Source organism: Pezoporus flaviventris, unplaced genomic scaffold, assembly GCF_033815535.1.
Source record: "Pezoporus flaviventris isolate CSIRO_AGI_PZ_B2104156 unplaced genomic scaffold, CSIRO_AGI_Pfla_v1 ptg000023l, whole genome shotgun sequence".
Lineage (NCBI taxonomy): Eukaryota > Metazoa > Chordata > Aves > Psittaciformes > Psittacidae > Pezoporus > Pezoporus flaviventris.
The window spans coordinates 3662495-3683527 of NW_026892571.1; the positions used below are offsets into that span (position 1 = coordinate 3662495).

A 21033-nucleotide genomic window follows, 5' to 3' on the forward strand; every position below is an offset into this window, starting at 1 on the left:
GCAACCTGGAACCCAGGACAATGTTCCTAAAGTAAACAGGTTGCCACTTTCATAATATGGAGAAATAAGTGACATCTGTTTTCAGGGTATGGTGAGCAGGAGGACTAGACAGCTCCCTGTTAGCGTATTCTATCTGGTAAATATTTAAAGACTGTTTCCCCAGCAGGCAGAAGCTCTACAGAACAATTCTCTGCTCTGCTGTGTGCTTTCCACATGTTCTGTGCAGAGGTTTGTTCAATTCTGACTCCTTTTTCCTTGTTTTAAAATACTCTCAGGAAAACATGAATAACAGTGTCATAAACTGAAAACCCATTTACAGCTGGTGTCTCGATTGTGGCTCTTCTTCTAGAATGGTATATAAAGGATTCCAGACTTGGGGAGAAACTCGCAGTGCTGGATAGGGACTATAATGCTGTTAGAAGTAACCATGCAGTGGTGCACAGCCCACAGCTGCTTGGCTGTAGCACAGTGCACAGCTTTTGGGTGCCATCTACAGTTTCACCAAGGAGAGTTTCAGCCCTGTGGCACCTTAGGATCTTGGGTGACCATTTGCCTCTCTCCAGCCTCTGTCGTGGGGGTCTGCAACTGGGAGCACAGTGCCAGCTCTGGGCATTTGGCCTCCTGCCCACAGCTGGATGCTGCAAGCACTGCTGCTGCTGCTGCTGCTGAAAGGCCAATATGAAGCCAATAGACTTACGACTTCTGTTGTGAAGCCTGATGCTTTAATGCCTTTAAGCACTGGTTTAATCAGTCCCTTATGTATTCATTCACCTTGTGCTTTACAACCTCAGCATATTTAGGGAAATCAGAGACCCCTTGAGCAGGAGCTAAAATGATCATAAAACTTTACATTTACTTCTGGGGACTCTGTACAGCAGGAGTTGAACCCTGCTGAGCTTGGTACAGGCTGATCCCCGCAGACACTATCACAGAGTGAAGCCAGGCAGGTGGTTCTTTGAGTGGCAGACATCTGGTTTCATCTATTTTTGCCTCCTGTGTACAGACTGGTTGTATCTAAGTTGAAAGTTAAGTTTTCCAGAGTGTTGACACCCTTTTCTGTTCCATGGATTTCTGGCTCATGTCAGTGACCAGACCTTGCCCTATATGCAGCCTCTAGCTACTTGTTTCTTGCGTTTTGAAGGTATTTATCATTTTGGGAATCACTTCTTTATCAAATTGAGTTGAAACTGGTTAGGTAGGGCAAGAGATCCAGGATGAGCTATAGGAATAATATAAAGCTGATTTCCTGACGAAGCTGGACCAAACATTCTTAAGGTTTGCTTTTTCTTCCAAGCAGCTCTTAGTGTTGTTTACTATAGGCTTGAGGTTATCCCTTTGAGGCATTAACAGCCACATTACTCACAAAATGCTGGCTTTGCCTCCTGTTTGCACAGGGCAAACCATGAAGCGCAGTAAGCCAAGCAGGGTGGCTGTGTCCCCCCTGCCTTGGGATCTGCTGCCACTGCGGGGGCTTGCTCCTCTGCCTTAGCCTTGCTGGGGTACTCTGAAGTAGTTGAGATATCCACTGCCAAAAGGGTGAAGCTTCCAACAAACCTTAAAGAAGGCCATGTCTCCTGTAGCAGTGCTGCCTGAACTTGGAACATGGATCCTGCTTTGGAAATCAGCAGCTGATTGCCTGATGGTTTGGCTTTGGATTTCCCCCAGTTCATCCTGAGCTCCTACCCTGATTTCATGTTATGATATGCATTCTTTACTAGCTCATCTCACTCCCTCAAAAGGAATATTCTTTAATAGCAAGAGCTATCTATACGTTTTAATAGAAATTAGACCTGAGGATCTAAACCACCAAGATATAGTTTATATGTATTGACACTGTTCCTTAGGAATTGCACCCTATTCTAACAAGGATGCCTAAGAATTTCCCTCCCTTTGCTTGTGATAAATCCAGTACCTAAAAAAGCAGTCTATAGTTTAAATCAGCAAATAGTCTCCACTGGTAAGCAAAGAAATAATTTGTCAAACATCTACATTCTAATTAGAAATAATAATAAAGAAGAAATGTGAGCAGCCAAGTTGCATATCTTTCTTTAAAGAAAACCAGTTGTGTAGTATGATTTTCAGGAATATGAGATAAAATCATTTTGAGCTAATCCAGAGAATTCACTGTGTTTCTTATGGAAAATGTTTGCCAGGTCCTCTGTGGTTGCTCTTCTCCAGGTGCATGTGCAGCACAGGAGCTTTGGGGTCTGAAGCTGGTGTTTTTTACACCCCCTCCAGGAGGGCAGGAGCTCTCTGAAGACAGGGACCTGTCAAAGTGTCTGTGTGTTATTAGCAGTAGCGTGGAAACAATTTTCATGTTCTTAAAATAGCTGCACCTCAAGACTTGTGATAGACATTTCTGAGTGGGTAGTGATGGGGTTTGTATTTGTTTTAGTGTCTTTTAACACGTCCTTTAAAGAAACTCTCTGTACTTTTGAAGAGATGATATCTTAACATGAGCACAACTTTGAGCTGTTGCCAAGTGCAGTCCATAACAGTAAGTGTTCTGTTGTGATGAATGGATTTTATATTTAACACAGCCTTGGGGAAATTATTCCCTTTTTGTGTATTTCTAAAGCTTATAATAATGGATCAATGTGGAAAGAAAATGGTAATTATTAATCTGCTAAAATAATGTATCTCTTCAGCCCCACCAGGGAGTCTCAGTATTCAATTTCAATATTTGTTTGGGGAAAAACAGGCAAAGTGCTGAGGTTGCAGCATTTGTTTCTGGCTGAACACTCTGCCCACAGCTAAAAGAAGCAGCTGAGGCTCTGGCTGCGCAGTCAGAACTGACAGGAGCTGTATTTTGTGAGCCATTCTTTTTATTTACTTATTTTAACTAACCTGAGTGGAGATTAAGCTACAGAGAGGACTAGAACTAGTAAACAATATACAACAACAACAAAGTCACCTTGTCTACTTTCTGTCCGGTTTGTCTACACTGTTACGCCCATTTGATGTCCGTATTTTTGCCCTGGGCTTGGAGAGAATCAGAACTACAATGGGTGGAAATTGTGGCTGAGAAAGCACTTCACATATTCCAGCTTCTCAGTGCTTAATCTCCTGCACATAGCTAAAACAGCTCCTCAAGAGGTTGCCTTATCAGCAGCTTATTTTACAAGAAGCTGCACTTTCTGCCCAGGCTAATACTGGATAGGAAAACAACGAGATTTACAGAGCTGAAATAGTTTAGTGCTTTGTGCTCACACAGTCAGTGGAGTTCCTGGTCAGAAACCCCTAGGTTATGATCAGCACAGAGGCATCTTTGTGTGGTGAACAGTCTAATTCTATTTTCACATACCCCAGGAAGGTTGTGGCAGATGACTGCAGTAGACCCACTGCTCAGTTTTGGGATGATGCTAGACTGTCAGCATAAGCCCAAGATGGCTTTGCTGGCCTCAGCCATTTTAGAGATGGCAGCAGGGATTATCTAGCACAGCCATGCCATTAACTGTGTTGAAACAGCTATGGTACAGGCCTCGCCATTCATGCTTCAGAGCTACGCGTAGCTTAAGAACTACAGGCTGACTCTTAGGCAGGTCTGGTGAAGCTGTGAGCTTCTCCTGCAGGAGGGTAAAACCCTGTGGATGCTTATCAGCCCAGCTCCCTGCTGCAGGGGCATCAGGGTTGGATTGGGTTGTGCCATCTTTCTGTCAGCACTCACAACTGCTGTCTCTTGGGAGATGTGGGCTAATAACTCCTCAAAAGCTTTAACATCCTGTGGGATGCTAAAGCTTGTTCTGTAGTGACCAATAGGTGTATATGGGACAGCATGCAAAGGATGCTGATTGACAGAAATGTCTGCGTGCTGTGGCCTAACAATGCACCATGTAATGGTGAGCTCAGTTCTGTTCCACTTTGGCTACACAGTACCTGGACCAGGAGTACCCCTGCTCAGAGGACGAGCAGTTCGCAGTCAGCTCTGTACTCAGCTTCACCAAGGCACCTGCTTCTTCCTTCATCAGTGTTGTCGGCACAGGGGCTGCTTTTTATGTCCCAGATGATTACAGAGGAAAAATGAAGCTAACCCTATATTTTTGTTATTTCAGCTGTATGTTTTAAGAGTGCATAGATCCAAATGATAGTTTGGAGCAGCAGTGTTAAAGAGCTGTTTCTTCATCAGCTCTGGGAGGACAGCACAGCAGTATACAGGCTTGTGCTGTTCTGCTGCAATGTAGGGACCACAGGGAAGCATGCATGATCCATAGCAGTGCTTAGGACTAGAGCAGCCCCATGCTGTTTGTACTGAGCCTTTTGTCTTCATCCCTACATGCTGGGGACCTGCTCCTGACCTCCTTAACCCAGGCTTTCAGTGGGGAATGTCTGGTGGACGTCGATGTAAGCAAGAAAAGCATTTTCCTTAGTATGCTCCAGACTGTTAAACAGGGTCGTTTAGACACTTGTGTTTGTAGTAGCTTTTGGCACAATGCTGTACTTAATGCCTTTTTTAATGTTTTATTGGATGGCAGCGTTAGTTTGTGGCAAGGCATCTAGGCTGTTGCAGGGAATAGAGACATAAAACTAAGCAAGTGCTATCATTATGACAGCAGCAGCAGTTGCTGCCAGCCATTATTAGCGAGTGAACTTCATCTCAGTAACGAATTGTCCCCTCCTGTGGGCTATGGCAGTAGAAAACACAGTAGATTGTGTTTTTTGTTATGTATGCACTATCTATGGTGTAGTAAAGAGCAATGGTAGTTTGTTTTATAGTCACGTGGCATGCGACTGGGTAATTGTAAGGAAGATGCTGAAGCCTTGCAGCTTTATTCGAACTTCTTCAAGACTGAATGTGTCTTCCCTTATGCAGGGGCTATGACCCCTATCACACAGGCTGGGAAGGGGGGATGTTGTTTTCTTCTCCTGAAGGGACTGGGCCTCCCTGGTTGTACCAGTCTCCCGTGAAGCAGACATGCCCCAGGCCCAGCTATGTCAATGAGGAGGCAACCAGGCTCCCTGCTGGCCTGGCAGTGAGGGAGCCCTGGGCACACACAGCACCTCAGGCAAGTGAGCTAAGCTGCTTTTCAGCATCTTCCCCAAGGAAGCCTTATGGTCCTGGAGGGAGCCCCAGCCCTGTGTGCTGCACTGAGCATGGCAGACCTTTTCCTGTGTTTCTGCAGGGCAGGGTGTTATGTTGCACACAGTGCCTGTGCTTGAGGCTGTTTCAGAGTGAAGGCAGGGTTTTTTGGGTGCGATAGCATGGTTGGCTGTGGAGCCCTTTGTGTTCTACAGGGTGAGGCTGATTTTACAGGGATTTGAAAAGTGAGGGTGCAGTAGGTAAAAGTAATGAGCAGACACCAAATTTTATTGCAGTTTGGATAAATTCATGTCTCCATCTTCATTATGTTGCTGTCCCAGTGTCTAAGTTCTCTTTCAAAAATGCATCAAGTGTTTTGCCTAAAGGCTTGGCCTTCCTTGACTAGTTTTCCCATCTGAAATAAGTGAGGAGGAGAGCTAGTAAATGATTTTTCTACTCTACTGTTCAAAGTCTTTTTGGTTCTCTTTTATTACACAGTAATTTGCAAATGGAACTCTTCAAGAACTTCACCATCTCTGTTCCGGGTTCACCTGTGTCCTGACTCCAGCAGGAGCTGTGGAAGATCAAACTCAAATGCTTTTTTATTTGAAAATCTGTTAAGAGGGCTCTTTACAAGTCACAGGAGCGAAATTCTGCAGGTTAATCACCACAGTCCCTTTTCTTCCTGACACCTGGCAGGAGAATGACGGTTTTATACCACTAATAGGTGAAAGAATGAGGGTTCAGGATAGATTTTCATCTTAGCTTAAAAATAATTGCTTCCTTAAGTTCCCTGCTATTAGCCAGAGCCGTTTCTGTTACTGTACACTGCGAAAAGAGAGTAAAGTTTCAGGTATCCAGTTTTAGACTTACTCCTTTGCACTGATGTCCCATTGATTGACTGTGTTCTGCCTGAGCAGCCGCAATAAATTGGGTCCTACAGGTCAAAAAGCCTGCAGTGGTTTCAACTTGTGCTGGCTTCCTTGAAGTAACACCAGCTTACTCTATTACAGGTTTGGCTCCGGATATTTGCTGAGGGAAGCAATGTTATTCAAGCGCTGAATGTTTACAGCAGCACTGATCTCCCTGGTTGGTTGGTTGGTTGGTTGATTTTCCTCCTGAAACGAAGCAAACTTGAGACCTTTGACAGCCTTCAGTCTGTCGTTTCAGTCAAGTCAGATAAGTCAGTCTGGTATAGACTGCTATTTCCTTTGCTTTCTATTTTAATTAACCTGCTCGATGGCTAATGAGTGGAACTATTGACTGAGCAAGCAGAAAGGTCCGTGCTTGCTGCGGTGTCACAGCACTGGTGGCCTCACGGCTGGTGGAGGTGAGAGTAGGGTGAAGTTGGCTGTGAGGTGAGCAGCTGCCCCATTGCTGCCGATAGGGTCCCCTGCCAGGACAGCAGCCGATCGCCTGACATGTTGGCAGGATTCAGGGTCGAGCCAGAGCAAGGGCTGCTGCAGAACCTCGCAGCAGGGTGCGAGGGGCGAGGTGGCAGCACGACGAGGAGCAGACACTCCTATTGCAACCGGACAGCACACTCCAGTGGTGCGAGGCTGCACTGCTCCTTCGCGCAGGCATCTCACAGAACCCTGTAAACCCCCTTTTATCCAGTCAGTCATTCGCCTGCCTCAGGCGACCGCTGTGTCTCTCTTTCAAACAGTATTTAACGCTCGAAAATAAATTCAGTTCTGTTCTTTGCCACCTGTTTTGTTTAAACTGGTGGAGTGGCAGATATTCCTGTGCCTTTTTTATTGTCTACTGTATAGGCACAGAAAGGAAGAGGCTGGGACAGGAGAAGGGGGCACCAAATAGAGCCTGTCACCCTTTTATCTGTTACTCTTAAGCACGATCTGAGTTTCTGTATTTGTAATCTGATGTGTATTTCTTATATTTTCCTCTTGTATATTGGTAAAATAATAGAAATGAGAGTGCTACACTGTGCCTGTCCTCAACCTAATCGGGGACTTGGGGCCCCTTAATCTTAAACAGCAATTTAGTTGTGTGTTTGAAAAGCATGGCAAAGGCATATTTTTTATCCTTGATCTAAAAAGGTGACTCTGTAACATAACCAAGTGGTGCCTGGTGCCACCACGGCAGGTTGTCTCCTGTGGCGTTTCCGGATGGACAGAAATGTCATATTGCTGCCTGGGGGACAACTTGTTCCAAGTGCTGAGCATGTATAACCTGCAGAGCGTGTTTTCATTTTGATTCTTAGAATTATTCATCCTGGGCATAGTAGATGCAAGCAAGCAGCGTGTGCTGATGAGAAATTACTTTGGCTACAGGGACAAACCTGATGGTGAAGGTATCCAGAACTGAAGGCAGAAGGCTTGAGCAATACTTGCATGTTGTCTGGCTGTGAGAGGTGTGATGGTTTGGGCTGGGATAGAGTTAATTTTCTTCACAGCAGTACTGTGGGGCTGGTTTGGATTTGTACTAAAAGCAGTGTTGATCACACAGGGGTGTGTTTGTTAGAGGTGAGCAGTGCTTACAGAGCCAAAGCCTTTTCTGCTCTTCACCGCACCAGTGAGGAGGCTGAGGGTGCACAAGTTGTTGGGAGGGGACAGAGCCAGGACAGCTGACTCCAGCTGATCCAAGGGATATTCCATGCCATATGGCATCGTGCTCAGCAGATAAACTAGTGGGGAAGAAGGAGGAAAGGGGGGACGTTGGGAGTGATGGAGTTTGTCTTGCTAAGTCGGTGTTACGTTTGCTGGAGCCCTGCTGTCCTGGGGATGGCTGAACTCTTGCCTGCCCATGGGAAGTGGTGAATGAATCCCTTGTTTTGCTTTGCTTGTGTGCACAGCTTTTGCTTTACCTGTTAAACTGCCTCAACCCATGAGTCTTCTCACTCCCATTCCAAATGTCTCCCCAATCCCACTGATGGGCAGTAGGTGAGCAGCTGTGTGGGGCTTAGTCACTGGCTAACGTTAAACCATGACAAGAGGCTTGTGCTTATGTACCCCACAGCTTTTCCCTTTGGGATGCAAAGTCAGATTAAGGTTTACTGATACTTAGTACTCAACAGCAGAAGTTCTATCAAAGGGATACAGACCTTTATGTGGACATGAGATTTCCTTTGCGATACTGCTATTTGGATAAGTGCTGTAAGGCAATGAAGAGTCTGGTCTTCAGATCTGCTGATCCAGAGGGTTAAATAAATGTAATCAGCTTTCAAGGAAAAATAAACAAGATGATGCACCAGTGATTCAGGAAAATCAGCAAGAAATACACATTTGCAGTAATGAAAATAATGGAGTTTAGTCCCAGTTAATTTAGTCCCAAGTAATCCGCAAAATTACAGCAGGAGTTGTAAACGACACATCAAACAATAAAATGTGAGTAGGAAAGAGTGAAAAAGAGACTTTTCTGGTTGAGGTAAAATCTGGGTGTGGTAGCAACTTGGCTGTGAGATGGGGGTTTTTGCCCTGCCTTCTCTCTTCAGCTGTGGTTTGGTTTTTGGAAGCTGTGTGTTCCCTCTGGGCACAGGCATGGTTCTCATTGATAAACAGGCTTTGTTTCCTCTTTGCATGCTGTTGGCTGTGTCACAGTTGCAAAAACCTCCAGACTTGTGTAATTGCCAGGCTGAAAATGGTCCATTCAGTGGCTCTGAACAAGCTTAAGCTTCCGTGAAAAGTGCTGACTGTCAAACTGCCAGTCTTCATTCCATGGAGGTGGCAACAAAGTCTGCTCAGATCAAGCTCTCTGCCGTGTGCAACCACTTCAATAAATGTTTCATGTTGTCTGCATGATGTTTTTAAAATATAGCCATTGCTCTGTAACCATTGCACAGGTAATCAATAATGGATGGCATTTATAGCAATCAAAGTGTAACTCCTGCTTACATTTTCGTGAGGGAGTATTTCATAAACATGATTTATTTCCCAAATTTATGCTCAGGAAAGAGGCCTGGGCCAATGTGGAGTGAGAAATGCTACAGTGTTAAGATGTGTCTGTGCAAGGTTCATTCCCAGAACTGGTCAGGATGCTAGTGAATCACAGAATAGTTAGGGTTGGAAAGGACCTTAAGATCACACAGTTCCAACCCTTGCCATGGGCAGGGACACCTCACACTAAACCATGTCACCCAAGTCTCTGTCTAACCTGGCCTTGAACACTGCCAAGGATGGAGCATTCACAGCTTCCTTGGGCAATCCGTTCCAGTGCCTCACCACCCTTACAGTAAAGAACTTCTTCCTTATATCCAATCTAAACTTCCCCTGTTCAAATTTGAACCAGTTACCTCTTATCACTACGGTCCCTGATGAAGAGTCCCTGTAAGTGGCAACTGATCGGGAATTACTGTGGCTGCTACGTGTGAATTCAGAGTCTTTGGGGACTCTTTTTCTTCTGTTCTGTATTTGCTGCATGGTAGTAGTTTACTTTAATGAAGCAAATTAACTAATGGTAAACAGGGATTTTAAACCCTCTTTTTTACATGTAGACTATTCATGCACCTGCATTAGTGGGTCTTAGTGAACCAGCAACTACCCTAATGACTTTAAAACAGATGATGAATGACAATCCATTTCATGATAACCCATGATATGGGTTTGGATGCTGCATGTGTTCTACTTGTATGTGACTGCAATTTGATTTAACTAGAAAACAGCCTCATGACAGTACCAGGCTGTGCTGTACCCTCAGTAGCTATTGATGCTGTCATGCTTGTGCCACACGGTGGTGGTAGAGCCCAGTGGAGCTGGTCGCTGGAGATGTCCCCTTGCTGTGCAGGCATGCTGCAGGCCCCGAGGTCTTTCCGGTTCCTTTTGTGTTTTGGCTCTTAATCTGTAAATGGACCATGATGCTTGCTGTCTTTGGAGGGGTGCTCTAGAATTTATGAACATAAAGTATAGAATTAGTGGATTTTCCTATGTGCTAGTGTTCTTGCCCCAATTTCCTTTAAAAAAGCCTTACTTGAAATGCTTTCTTGATTTTTGATCAAGCCGTTAACATCATTCCTGCTTCATCTGAAAAGAAATCCTCAGCCTCAAAATATGCACAACACTTTGTTCATTTGGAGAGAATCACAGAGCCATCAGGGTTGGAAGGGCCCTCTGGAGATCACCCAGTCCAATCCCCTGCCAAGGCAGGGCCACCCAGAGCGGTCACACAGGAACGTGTCCAGATGGGTTTGAGATGTCTCCAGAGAGGGAGACTCCACAACCCCCCTGGGCAGCCTGTGCCAGGGCTCTGCCACCCTCAACGTAAAGAAGTTCTTGCTCATGCTGAGGCGAAACTGATTGTGGTTTAGTTCATGGCCATTGCTCCTTGTCCTGGCACTGGGCACCACTGAAAAGGGGCTGGCACCATCCTCCTGGCCCCTGCCTCTGAGATACTGATCTGCATTGATGAGATCCCCTCTCAGTCTGCTCTTTTCCACACTGAACAGGCCCAGCTCCTGCAATCTCTCCTCATTAAGAGAAGTGCTACAGGCCCCTGAGCATCCTTGTGGCCTCCACTGGACCCTTTCCAGTAGCTTCTTCTTTTTCTTGTCCTGAGGAGCCCTGAACTGGACACAGTACTCCAGATATGGCCTCACCAGGATCAAGTAGAAGGGAAGGGTCAGAGCCTTGTTCTGAAGCTTGTGATTCTTCACTATGTATGCATGTGCTGAAAAAATGGACTACACAGGACTGTGAAGCTGCATGAATGCCTCCAGGACAAAATCCAAAAGGATTTCTTGAATATTGACTTTTGACATTCTTCCTCCTGTGAATCTCAGTACTGAGCTCACTGCTCCTGCGCAGCCTAAGGAGAGGGAGAGCTTAGCATTTAGGCTCCAGCTTGTCTCTAGTAGATCTCTCTTCTGTGCCTTAAAATTAGAGGGTACAAAGGAAATGAGGGGGAAAAGAGAGTGTGTGTGGTGACAGGCAAACCTTACACGGGGGACAGTGCCTGTCGGGTATGGAAGAAGTAGCTTCTCTCTTCCCATCACCCTCATGCCACAAGCCCTGAGCTCTATGCAAGGGAAAGGCATCACCTCAGCTTTTCTGTAACAGAACAGCAGAATAACAGCTCCATCTCCAGGGAAAGTTGATTTGAACTACAAAGCTGTTGGGGGCTTTGGGGGTAAATGTGTTTATTTGCAGCTTTTGGAACTGTAATCCCCCAGTAATACCCTGCTTTTCCACTTCATGTGGAGGGGAACAGAGCTCAGCCAGCAAGAGGCACTTCCAAAAACCTCGTGTGTGCATGCTCCCCACTGCTTTTATTCAGCTTCAGCAGTGTTACCAAGGGCATTTCATATCACCCTGCTCATTGTAAAACTGACGGTGAGTTCAGCTTCAGCCCTTACTCCCCAGCGCTTTGGAGGTTGCCTATCAAGTATTCACAGTGCTGGTATCACCTGAGCAATACAAATGCTGTGGACTGAAGTCAGAAGGAAGCAGGCAGGGTCTATCTGTCCCAGGGACCCACCTCCCTCACTGCAATGCAGTGAATGTGGAGGCTGTTGACAAATGCTGTGAAAGCCATTTGATGCCCAGCCTGCCATACTCCTGACCCTTACCAGGCTGTCCTCAGTGCTCTGCTTTCTCCTGCCAGTTCAACCAACCAGCAGCCCTCTGTGTATTTGGCTGGTATGTATGTAAAGCTGCTGGTACAAGATAATGGGGTTGGAGTGGTGGGGAATAACTGCTTGTGATTTTGCAGGAATACCTTTTCCACAATGTCAAATTTGGCCATTAAGCAGCATTGCGACCCTCTCCATACCCTGCTCTCGGTAAATAGGTTGACTGTACATTTTCATGGCAGCATTTGCAGAATTTCTCCCTCAGTAAATAGCATGGGTAATACCAAGCATTCTCATCCAAAAAGAGCTCTGCAAAAGCATGCACACTATCTAAATAGGGAGGAGGGCTGCCATGAAGACAAGTTGGGTCCTTCTGTGAGGTGACAGCATGGCAGGAGTCTAGCTATGGCACAGCTGGAATAGTTAGTGGTCCCACATCTCAGCTCTGCACTGCCTGAGCTATTACTTTGAAAACAAGCCCTGCCCTATCGGCTAAATGGGACAGACATGAGGGAAGGATTTTCCCAAGCAGGCTGTAGGTTGTCACTCTTATTCCATAGATGTAGAAACTGAGGGACAGAGCAAAGCAAAGGACCCCATGGCCAGAAAGCAAATCTTTGCCAGCGCTGGGTGTTAATCTCTAAGGAGAAGACCCAAATCTTGCAGCCAGGCTTAAGAGCATTTAATACCCTTTGTCTGGCTCTTGCTGGGTATGCGTGGGTAAGAGAACAGCATGCTGCACTGTGGTGCATTTGTTATAATGAATATTAACTATTATAGCAACTGTTTCAATACGTTCAAGGTCTGGTTTTTAAGATTTTGAGCTTGCAAGAGAGCATATTACTCAGAAAACTCTGCTGCCTCCCTCATATCTAGTTTGCCTGCAGCAATGGATCAAGTGAGAATGGGTGATTCTTTATCTATGTGGGTTTTGTTTATTATCTTTTCCCATTAATTGCTTTTTTTCACCCTCTTCTTTCAATAATGAAACTTGAATGAAAAATAATAGAATTAAAAAGCACTCCCATAGTCAGATATGCAATCATTTGAGGGTGTTACTAGTTTCAGCCTTACTCACAAGCAAAGGAACTGTCTCAATGCCTGTGGTGTGCTTGTCTTTGAATTCATTTTCAGGCTCTGCAGCGTGGAGCTCAGATTTGCTCTCTTGGAGCAGAGCTGGGCAAGAATCATTCCACCAGCCTTGTGGACTTGGGGGATATTCATAGGCAATGAATGACATTCTGGATATATAAGTTTATAATTTAGTCAGCAGTGCTGTCTTAAGGATTTCTAAACATCAGCTGAGCCCTGTACATCTGGCTTGTGAGTTTGGGGAGCTTAGTTTCTTGTTAAAAAAGTAAAAGCAGCCTGGTAAGTAGCAGTTGCTATAAGTGGCATACTCTGGTATCCCAGATAGCTACGCAGAATTACTCTATCCTTCCTGGTGCCAGAATGGCCTGTGTAAAGAACTCTTGCTTGAGTCCGAACGATGTCCTTCAGAGTCCTGGCACGCTGAGCTAACATGTGAAGGCAGTCTGTGTTTGGTACAGTGCTGACACTTTCTCAGGATGCAAGTTCCCGTAATTCTTCTTTTACTTTCAAAACAAAATAAATTGAATCCAACAAAGGGTACCTCAATTTTGGCTAAAGACGATCAGCATGAGGAATAAGTGGGTGTAATGCATAACAACTAAGCTACTTCTTAAAGCAATTCAAATGTCATTTACTGTCTGTTCTCTATAGATAAAGCCTAAGCCTGGGGCTTGCAAACCCTCTTGCCCATTTTCACAGAAACCTTGCAGTGCAGAATTTTCTTCATTTCCTTTTAACTGCATAATCCTTGAAGCGTTTTTTCTTGGCCACAACTGTTGCCATACCAAGTTAGCCCAAAAGCCCATTAGACTTTGTAGCTTGTCTTAGGCGGTGTGAGTATCGGGTGCCAAGGAAAGGTTGTCAGAACATGGCAAGCATATACAGGAACTTCCCTAAATAACCTCCTCATCTCTAGAGTTCAGTAACCCAGACATGTCTTGAACTCTAAAAGTAAGATCTGTGAATTTAATGAGACTTCATGGATTATATTTTTATTTAGTTAGTTAATTTTTGTCCATGATGTGGTTTCGTTTTTTTTTTTGATACTATGAATTTATAACCTGGGGAAGGATTTCCCCAGCTTTATTATGTATTACCCAGTGAAATACCTTCCCTGTGCTCAATCCCCAGTCACAAGAGGTTATTTGATGGCTCATTCTACCTGCAGATATTTCTTTGAGTAACTTCTGTAGTCAGAGCTGAGAGCATCACCCTCCTCCCATAAACTGGTCCTTGGCACTTCTGGTGGGTTTTTACTACATTGGCAGCAGAAGTGCTGGGGAACAGTAGCTGAAGTTTCAGAGGGTTAGTGGGCTGAAAGCCAAGTGCAAACCTTTTCCATTTCACCTCTTTCTGAGCAAGTCTTTGATGAGATTGCATTGTGCTTCCCCTGGGGAGGGAAGGGAGCTGTGCTGCATCCTCACTGCACGCCAGGTAGGTGGACTGCCTGAGGGGAGCACACATCAGTATCTGCCTCTCCATCCCTGCTAGAAGGAGTGGTCCTCCCAGTCTCAAACATTCCCAGGGAAGAGGAGACGAAGGAGCTGGAGGTACAGCTGCCTTTTTCAGTTGAATTTCTCCCTCTTAGCTGTCCTCAGCCTGGGAGCTGGGAATTTGGCTGACTCGGGTCTATATGGCAGGTAACAGTGCTCTCTGCTGTCTGCATGCTATACATCGTCCTGATGCAAAGAAGAGGGTGTCCACGGTGTTAGGAAAGACCCTTTGGAACAATCTGAGGTACCCTAGAAGATGCTTCAGCAGCACCAGCCGGTGCTCTTTAGGGCAAAGGCTGAGCCGTAGGCTCTGAGTTTAGGCTGTTGATTGCAACAGAGCAATCGGATGTTGTTTTCAGCCTTCTAGGAAGTAAGTATTTGTGACAGATCACTGTGGTTTGAACAGGGAACAGAATATGGCAGGGGGAAAGGGTAATGAAAGACTGAACATAATTTAAAATAATTTCTGTCGAATATAAATTATAAATTTAATATAAAGAAAGACAAAGGCCAAAGTATATTTCAGTACAGGCGCACTTCAAACTACGTAATTCAATGCACTCACTGTTACAAACCCTCTGCTCTCCACACCAAGGGGTGCCCGCTGCTGTTGGAGCCAGCGGGGCGGCTGTGAGGCCAGCTACAGGCACATCGTGTGCCAGAGTCGTGGGGACCTGGAGCTGCCCATTGCCACCGGTGGGTGATGGGGGCCGGGGTCTGCTGGGACGGGCTTCCAGCGGCTGTGCCCGGACCAGCGCCGGCTGCCGGCACTGCGTGGGTTCCTACAGCAGAGGGTAGTGTTACCTGTGACTGCACTGCTGGGAACGGATCGCTTCCAAACGATGGGTGTATTTAGTTTGCTGGTTCGAAGCTGTTGTGGAGTTGTTAAATATTTGTAGCAGGCACATATATGCGTCTTTGCTGCTTTACTGAAAGTGGTTTTTCAGTGAGGCAAAAATACAGCCCACTAGCGCTCTCTGTACCACAGTGCTGATATTTAGCTTGCAAAGATTGCCAGGCTACTGCTTTCCTGAGAGCATTCCTTGGTCATCGTTCCTGCAGTTGCTTTCCCTGCTACCACTGTGTCTGATCACTTTCTTCTTGGCAAAATATTACTTCTTCAAACGTCACACCTTTCACAGAAATGCCTTTCCCCTGCTGGCACTGCCTCCCTGGGATCAGGTGTGCCACAAAACCGAGTTAGAGGCACCATGTCATTGCTGTTCCCAGCTGCTCAGCACCACTGGTGAGCAGCTCTGGGATCTCCGCCCTGGCTGACAGAGGAAGAAATAGGAAAAACTGAAAGACAACTTTAAAAAAATAGTATAAAAAGCAAGTCAAACCAGCTTAATGGGTGGATTAGAAATGAGTTTTCTAGTTCTGCATATTGAAATTTCTTAGGTTTTGAAGGGTTTTGCTTATATGGGGAGGCTGGATCTGTTCGGTGTCCTGTCTCGCCTCTGATTTCAAGCAGACATTGCAATGTGGCCTATGCTGCTGGACACGCAGACGTGGGGTGTGCAGTACTGGGAATAACTACACCTTGTTGCTCCCTCTCGCCTCTGAATATCAGATAGTCAGCAGTACCTCAGGAATGGTTGGACTTGATGATCTTAGAGGTGTTCTCCAACCTAACCAATTCTGTAAAATAGAACAGACTATGAGCTCTTGATCAGATCAAGCACAGCAACCCCTTGCTTGGCAGTCTGGGGACCTGATTTATATTTTATTTTTGAAGTTCCTAGGTGTGATTTCCCTGTACCTGGTAGTTTCCTTGGAAGCGATATTGTCTGAGTGTTGAGGGAAGAGTTTGTACAAAGCTGCTAAAGATTTCTGTGGGATGTTTTAATGCCCCAAGTCAGGCATCAGGTAGGAAAGGATGGAATATAACCTGTGGGGAGGGTGTCCCCAGTAGATTCATCTGTAGACTGCTTCAGCATTATGCGAGCACCTCTTTGGATACATGTACATTGCCCAGTTCAGGGGTGGCACTGATTTTTGTGTTCAGAAATTGAGTATCTCATTTGATAAGAAGTTTTAGGACTTGCCTTTCAGGTTACAAAAAATGAGCTCTGTGGCAGTCCTTACCGAGGTCACACAGAGCCAGCTTGTAGTGCTGAAGATCCTATAGAGGTTTGGGATTTTCTTCAGACAAGCATGCAAATAGTATGTTGAAGGACAGGACTGAGTAAAGGCTGATACCTTGTTTCATCTGCTTGCACTGTTAGCATTTAAGATTTCAAATGTATTTTGACTCCCTCTTCCTTTCCTGCTCATATTGTTAGTTTTTAAATTGTAACATCACTTTTTAAACCAACTTTTCTTATGCAGATGTTTTCTTCGTATGTTCTTGTCTTGCTTCCCCCTTTTGCTCCTTCCCCCACCCCCCTTTTTTATCAACTTTTATTTAAAAAATTGCTACTTGCTGAAACTAAGATAATTCTCCCCAAAGGTAGCATCATGTTCTGAGAGTTTTCATTAAATACTGTTTATCAATTGTAATTATACAGTTGTGTATTTCTCTCTCTGATGACGTGATTACTCAGCTCACATTTAAAAGCTGCATTTTAAACACTGCTGCTTAAAGGGGAAGAGAAATCAAAATGAGAAATCAAAAAGGAATAAAAAACACTGATGCAGATGAACTTGGAAACATTGTTCAAGACATTTCTACTCTGCTAGAGAGAGACTTGCGCTGTACATCTGTGGTATCAAGTCAGCCCACCACATGGAGTTAAGATGCAGGAGGATATGTTATCATGTGATTATACAGCTCCTGGTGCTGGAAGTGCCCTGTTCCTGGCATGCTGCTGTCCATTTGCCCACTGCACGGTCCCATTTCCAATTCGCTATAATGATGCCTTCATGCTGACATCCAGTTGCTGGTTCTGGTGCCAATTCTTGCCTGCCCTGGGCCCTAAAATCCAGTGTTCTACCTCCTGCTTTAGTTGTCAGCTCCCCCTTGCTCCAGTTGGGCTCCTCCTCTGCTCTGCTCTTCCGCCACCCTTTCGCCTTCCTGTGTATTCCCCACTGCTGTTTGCCTGCACCCTTTTCCCACCTCACAGGCTGCTTATCACCTGCTCCCTCAGTAGCACAAGGAGTCACCACTACAGTGTGCCCAGTGAACTGGTGCAGCTGGCTGGCGTTTGTCTCTGGCCACCTCCATGCACACGAACACATGCGCACACACTTGCATTTCCCTTTGCTCCTGCCACACCAGGGAGATGGTGCTGTCTGATGTAATGACCTGGAGCCTGTTAGCTGCGTGTGCTCCTGCATGGGATCTTAAGCGGGAGCTGTTTCTGCAGGTTTCCTTCATTTCAGTGTTTATTTGTTTATCTCTTCCATTGACACGTGCCATAACAATACATACTTGATCAAATCGATCTGTTATTTTAGCATGGAGGCCCGATGTATGTGACATCTCCGTAAAAGCTCTCTGTTTAATGAAAGAGTTTTTTCTCACTACTGCAGCAAGAGAGCCATGCTGGTGGTGCAGGTCTTAGGTGCTAGAAATGAGGTGGCTAATGAACACAAACGCAGGTGATGCAGCAGTATCTGGCCTGCTTTGCTGGGATTGCTTTTTTTGCTTTCTAAAGAGTACTTAAAAGGTGGAAATATTCCTGACTGTGTGAACAATACTTGTCTGTACCTATCATTCATAGCTAAATGCTTATTTACCTAAAGCGAAAGCTACAGACAGCTCTGTCATTTGGAAGTTGTACTGTGGGGAAGAGCTGGGCCTACTCTGCATAAATGCAACTCCTCCTCTTCCTTACAGCTGGGGACAATGGGAGCTCCTGTGCCCTGCAGCCAGACACAGCATCAGGAGCAGCACTGCAACCACATCTTACTGGAGGTTTCTGGAGCATAAGAAATTACCTGAACGACAAGTTCTGTGGGAAATTGCTAATGGAAAATCTTCATGGTTCTCTTCTGCCAGAACAGCTGGGGGAAGATTGTCCTAGTTCTGCAAAAAGGCAGCAATTTGCCTAACTGGAGTTTGATTTCTGTTGATTTGTGCCTCTTCTTTGCTCCTTGGATGATTTGCTTGTGACTTTCTTCTTGTGACTTTCTTCTTTCTTCTTGTGACTTTTTTCACTCATTTCTGCACAGTTTGGGTGCAAAAGAGGAATTTCTCCTCTGAAAAGTGAGAAAGCAGTATTCTCACCTGCACAGTTTTGAGCAGAGTTGCTAATTCTTGCCTGGAGGGGTCAGAAAGCTCATGTGAGAGGCTGAACAACCCAGCTGCCCACAAAGGGTCCTTCTGCCAACCTGGGTTCTTCTGCCAACCAACTCTGGGTGACTTTCATCTGCCTCTAATTGCACCTGCCTGTGGCCTCGTGCTTTGCTGCGGTGTGGGGCATTTGTTCTAATCCACTTGTCACTTTCTACTTTGTGAACATACGAGTTCTTCCATTTGCATCTTCAATTCTTCATGATGAAGATTGATGCCGAGTGCTACATTTGCCTTGTGCTCCTTCCATCCTGAAGGCATCAACAAATTTAATGGAGGTTGGAGATGGAAGGCAGAGTCCTGCTTTCCACAGTTCTGCCATCATCTACACATCATTTCCTCAGCTGCCTCCACTCCTGCGTTCCTTGAAAGTCAAGATACCTCTTTCTTTGTACAAGGTTCTCCTTGTGCTTCTGTTTAGCCACGATACTGCTGAAGCTCAGAGCCTGTGGCAGCAGTTAGGTTCACTGAAATTCATTAGCTTTTTCAATGAACCTCAGAGTAATTTCCGACGGTTTTTGCTGACTTTTATATCAGCTCAACAAGTCTCTTTGTTGTGCAGAACTCATGAATTTCAGTGGATTTTTGTTTTGAAGGTTTGGGTTCATTCACACCTGTAATGGAAAACAGAATGTACAAAGCCAACACCAATTAAAACCACTAAAACCTTCTTTTTGCATAGCTGTGAGTGGCGATGTCCTGTTGCAGACTGAGAAATGTCATTTCTTGCTGTAGTAACACAGCCATGTTTGGAAGGGTTACATCAGGTGTCCTGATGCTTGTGGAAATCCATTTATTCCTATCAGTCTCTGATTTATATTGATTTGAACCTAAGGATCTGGTCTGAGTTTTCCAGACACATGTGGATAAGCATAATCTTCAGATTGCCAGCCAGCCAGTGAACTGACACCCTGCTCCCATTAGCCTAGGAGCGTTGTACAGAGCATGAACTGCTGCGTCTGCTTGAGAAGTTCCAAACGTGTGCATTTAGGGTGATGAAATCATGTCCTGAGATGTTCAGAACTACTTGAAGGGTTTGAGGCAGCATTACAGCACCCCGTGCGTGCTGGGCTGCACCCCCAGAGCGTGAGCAGCAGTTGAGGGAGAGGATTCTGCCCCTCTGCTGTGCTCTGGGGAGCCCCCCCCCGCAGTCCTGATTCAGCTCTGGGGCAACAGCACAAGAGGGACGTGGAGCTGTTGGAGTGAGGCCAGAGGAGGCCATGGAGATGCTGCGAGGGCTGGAGCAGCTCTGCTCTGGAGCCAGGCTGAGAGAGCTGGGCTGGGTCAGCCTGGAGAAGAGAAGGCTCCTGAAGGGGAGACCTCAGAGCAGCTCCAGTGCCTGAAGGGGCTGCAGGAAACCTGGAGAGGGGCTTTGGACAAGGGCCTGTAGGGACAGGCCAAGGGGAATGGCTTTAACCTGCCAGAGGGGAGACTGAGATGAGCTCTTAGGCAGAAGCTCTTCCCTGTGAGGGTGCTGAGGCGCTGGCACAGGGTGCCCAGAGAAGCTGTGGCTGCCCCATCCCTGGCAGTGTTCAAGGCCAGGTTGGACACAGGGGCTTGAAGCAAGCTGCTCTAGTGGAAGGTGTCCCTGCCCGTGGCAGGGGTTGGAGCTGGAGGAGCTTTAAGGCTCCTTGTGAAATAAACTCAACTTGAAGAAACTCACTGGCACACAAGCAGTAATTACACCACTTGCACTGCTCTGTGGGCACGTGTCTGGCACTGGTTGGAGGTGGTGTAGGCTGGCTTTGTCCTGCTTTTGTAGTCTTGCCAACTCATGGCTTTCTGTGGGGCTTGATGTTTTCCTGTGACTTTGTAAGTGTATTCCATGTTGTTTTGAAGACTGAGTAATTGTTTTCTGTCTCATAGTGTCTGCTCACTGAATCAAGGCCAAAGCTACACATGCTTTTAATCCTAAAATTCTCAGTAATTAAAACCAACTTAGCTGCACGTTTAACTTTCCACTGTGGGTTGTATTTGATTCAGGCTTTCAGCAGGAAACTTATGTCCTTATGTTAAATTTCCAGTTTCACCAGCTTATAATGTTTTTTTCATTCAGAATTCCAAAACTTTTTTGAGTTGAAACACAATGACTGATAAGTAATTCAGAGCCACATGAAATGATGTTGTGTCATCATCTGCTGAGGGTACTGAGGCATGGTCACAGACTGCTGGTGGCAGTCCCTCTGCCTGCCTTCCTCTGCTGCCTCTACCTCTGTGCTGGTCTCCTTGGCCTCTGCTGCTGGTGGGCTCCATTCTGCTTAATGGCTCTTTCTGTAGATTTAGCACAGTGTTTTTTTTGATGCTGGAGATTATTTGGGGTTGTATTTCTGCTGTACCTTCTGCAATGCTTTTGTTTGCATTTCTCTTGCCTTTTGACCTGTGAAATCAATCCTGAATGACCTGAACTTTTTTATTCAACGCAATATGACTTTTCTGAAGGCACAACCTGCCTTGTTGGTCGGCCTGTATTTGTCAGCAGTCTCTTCTTTGAGCACAGTCACTGTTTAATGAAAAAAGCTGCCAAAGAATCACAGTCCTGTTTTGGCTCATTAATTTAAGAGCAATTGGAATGTTTCAATGGGCTCTTCTTCCTTCTACAGGCATGGGTAATATTCCTATCTCCTAACAGCTGTATTTCAGAATGCAATATTCTTCAGACTTGCAAACTTGAGGT

General features: G+C 45.6%; 1 protein-coding gene across 2 annotated transcripts in view; it reads left to right on the plus strand.

Moving 5' to 3' along the window:
• Positions 1–21033, plus strand: part of KCNIP1 (potassium voltage-gated channel interacting protein 1) — a 398129-nt gene that overhangs the window by 63499 nt on the left and 313597 nt on the right. The gene's annotated exons all lie outside the window — the stretch shown is intronic.